This window comes from Lolium perenne, chromosome 2, assembly GCF_019359855.2.
Source record: "Lolium perenne isolate Kyuss_39 chromosome 2, Kyuss_2.0, whole genome shotgun sequence".
Taxonomy (NCBI): Eukaryota; Viridiplantae; Streptophyta; class Magnoliopsida; order Poales; family Poaceae; genus Lolium; species Lolium perenne.
In genome coordinates this window covers 201,000,988-201,004,782 of record NC_067245.2, presented here as the reverse complement: position 1 = coordinate 201,004,782, position 3,795 = coordinate 201,000,988, and positions in this window count along the sequence as shown.

Sequence of the window (3,795 nt, the reverse complement as noted above, 5' to 3'; positions counted from 1 at the left end):
CTCTTCACCGCCATGGTCGCCTCCGGAGTGATGTGTGAGTAGTTCACCCCTGGACTATGGGTCCATAGCAGTAGCTAGATGGTTGTCTTCTCCTAATTGTGCTATCATTGTTGGATCTTGTGAGCTGCCTAACATGATCAAGATCATCTATTTGTAATGCTACATGTTGCGTTTGTTGGGATCCGATGAATAGTGAATGCTATGTTATGTTGATTATCAATCTATCATCTATGTGTTGTTTATGATCTTGCATGCTCTCCGTTGCTAGTAGAGGCTCTGGCCAAGTTGATACTTGTAACTCTGATACGTCCAAAACGTATCTACTTTCCCGAACACTTTTGCTATTGTTTTGCCTCTAATTTGTGTATTTTAGATACAACTAACACGGACTAACGTTGTTTTCAGCAGAATTGCTCTGGTGTCTTGTTTTTGTGCAGAAATTCAACTTTCGGGAAAATCCTCGGAATTTATACCAAAGGGCCTATTTTACCAGGAGACTCTCGGAGCCAGAAGGGCAAGCCAGGTGGAGGCCCGAGGGCCCCACACACCGGGCCGGCGCGGCCCGGGGGGTGGGGGGCGCGCCGCCCTAGTGTGTGGCCCCCTCGGCTGGCCTCCAACGCCCTCCTCTGGACTACTTAAAGGGTTCGATCTAAAAAACGCGAGGACGAAGTCGAAGTCGCCAGAAACCCTCCAGAACGCCGCCACATCGCGAAACTCCGTCTCGGGGACCAGAAACTCCGTTCTGGCACTCCGCCGGGACGGGGAATTGGAGGAGATCATCGCCATCATCACCACCGACGCCTCTCCATCGACCAGCAATGCTTCCCCCATCCATGTGTGAGTAATTCCCCCGCTGTAGGATGAAGGGGATGGTAGGGATTGGATGAGATTGGTCATGTAATAGCATAAGATTGTTAGGGCATAGTGCTTAGTGTCCGTAATTGGTACTTTGATGATATTGTTGCAACTTGTTATGCTTAATGCTTGTCACTAGGTGACATAGGCATCCCCAATGGGCCTGCCGAAGATAGTACCCGGGGTTTACTGAAGGCCTACGACTCGAAGAATAAGAAGAATCGGAAGCCCAAGTTGATATTAAGGAAAGCTAGAGTTGTATTAGGAGATAATATTTGTAATCTTGCGGGATGAGTTGGAAACCCTCCCGGACTCTGTAATTTGTACAATACGAATCACTCGGCTCCACCTCCTATATAAGGGGGAGTCGAGGGACAAAGAAAGCATCGAATCATTGTCTTACAAACCCTAGTTTTCACATCGTCAAGTACTTTTCGGCTGAAACCTTCAAGATCTACTTGCCCTCTACTTCCAACTAAACCCTAGTCTACAACCCGTAGGCATTGACAAGTTAATCCCTTGTCAATTGGCGCCATCTGTGGGAATTAGAGGCGTCAAGGATCTGATCTCGATGGCACGTTCAAGATCGTCGACTTCATCAACAGCAAGCAACGCGATGGATCGAGGTAAACAGATCGCAACTGGTCCTGTCGATTTTGTTCCTCACCCGCCCTCTCGTTTGGATGCATATGCGTATCTGGAGGAGCCTATGGAGATGACGCTCGGAAGATTCCACTTTCGCGTCGAGAAAGAGGGAACGTATCGTCTCGAAATTCCGATCTCGTCGGGATTGTCGGCGGTCGATTCCGATTTTTCGAGCTCAACATCGTCAATCGAGTCAGGCGAAGAGGAGACTTCATCGCCACGCTTCATCAGCACCAGGGCAAGCGAAAAGCTCACCAAGATCTTCAGCGACATGTCCTTCGAGTCATCCGCGGACTCCTATATAAGCGATGACTCAAGCAGTGTCGACAGCTTCAACTTCATCGACAAATCCACTACAGTGGGCAAGGTCTTCACCAATCTTTATGATGGTGTCACCAAACCCAGCACAGATCTGAATACAAAATACCATCAGATTTATGCCATCGGAGAGCCAAGCCGCAATCAGGAGGAAACGTCTGAGGCTTTCGACGATTTGGGAAATCCATACGTCGATCCCTCTGATTTACGACGAGGTCTAGGCAACAAATATGTCGGACCTATGCCTCGTGTTAGGGTTCAACTCCCGCAAGCAGCATGGGATAGAGCCGCAAGAGCTATAGATGGCTCAGAACCAATGGCCACAACAGCCACGCCAGAAGAGTTGCAAGCATATCAATATAGGCTCGCACAAGCTGCAAGGGAATTGGAAAAACAGACAGTTGCTCTGAACAGAAGAAAGGAGGCAGCCTCCGCATCAAGCAGACGAAGAGCGGAGTTAAGTCGACAATCTGGAACTTCGGGAGATAGCCACAGGGAAGCTCGGAACAGAGCAAGATCAAGGCTGCAAAGCATACCTGAAGGAGAAAGAGAGCACTTGGTCCAAAACCTCGACATGTCTTTTATGTCGATAGACACGAGAGGGAATATTATCCCCAAGACACCAGAAGCCGGGTATATGGCGACACAGGCCTTTATCCTTGCATCCAGGCCACCTCCAGGAGATCCAAGGGAGGCATTATACAACATGGCAATGGCAGGAGTCGGAGCCATGGGAACGACGTTTGCATCAACACCTCCCGAAGGAACAGCAAGGCAAAATAGTCCAAGACCTGTGGCAGCAGCAACAGTTCCCGAAGGAACAAGTGGGGCAAGAGACACGGCAGCTCAAGCAAGGGTGGACAGAGCAAGGCAAAATAGAAGGGAACATCGACATTCCCCAGAGCTAAACGACGAGGATATGTGTGGTTTGCCATGCTTCACAAGGAGGGTCCGAAAAACTCGGGTCCCTTCGGGGTTTAAGTTGCCTGATAACTTCAAAAAATTCGACGGCCTGCAAGATCCAGAGGATTGGCTAGTTGACTACCTCGAGACGGTGAAACTCACAGGAGGAACCAGAGCAACAACTATGCAAAGCATCCAGGTGCATTTAAGTGGAGCCGCGCGATCTTGGATAAAGAAGCTTCCTCCAGGATCTATCGACAGCTGGGATAGTTTCGAGGACGTGTTCGTCAAGAATTTCTGGTCCACCTGCAAAAAACCCGCATCGCTGGAGGAATTGAGGGCGTGTCGACAAAAGCCAATAGAATCAATGAGAAAATACATCCAAAGGTGGAATATCATTAAAAACTCGGCAGAGAATATATCTGACAAGAGAGCGATAGATGCGTTTGTCGCAGGAATCAGGCGGGGAGATTTTGTCGAGGACTTGGGGAGAACTAACCCAAAGACAGTATCCGCATTAATGGAGATAGCAAATAGATGGACATATGGAGAAGATGCTGTTCACAACAAACGGCATAGGTCACCAGAGGAGGACCGTGGCCGAAACTATCAAAATAGGCGACGATTCCCTCGGCAGTACTCGGGCTATGATGCTCCTGGGCAAATTTCGGCTGGCTTCCGAGCAAGCGCCGGAGGAAACAATAGAGATGATTATCAGTGGAGCAACGAGCAGCGAGGCGACAATAGAGATGACTCTTGAAACAACAGGCAAAATACAGGATCAAGGTTTCAGAGACCTTTCGTGTCTCCTGAAGAGATGATGAACGGGCCGTGTCAGATGCATTTTTATCTCGACAATAACGGAAAAAGACAGTCAAGATACTTGCAAAAGGATTGCCGAAATTTCCAGGCAATGTTAAGGTGGGCAGGGCATGCCAATGCTCAGGCAGCGCACAGAAATCCTCAAGGACCCAGGAGTGAGATTCACTTGCCACCTCCTCCCGCAATTACGGACGACAATCGACATCAGCTCAGAATAGCGGCAGCACCTGCACCACCGCCTTATGTTGATCC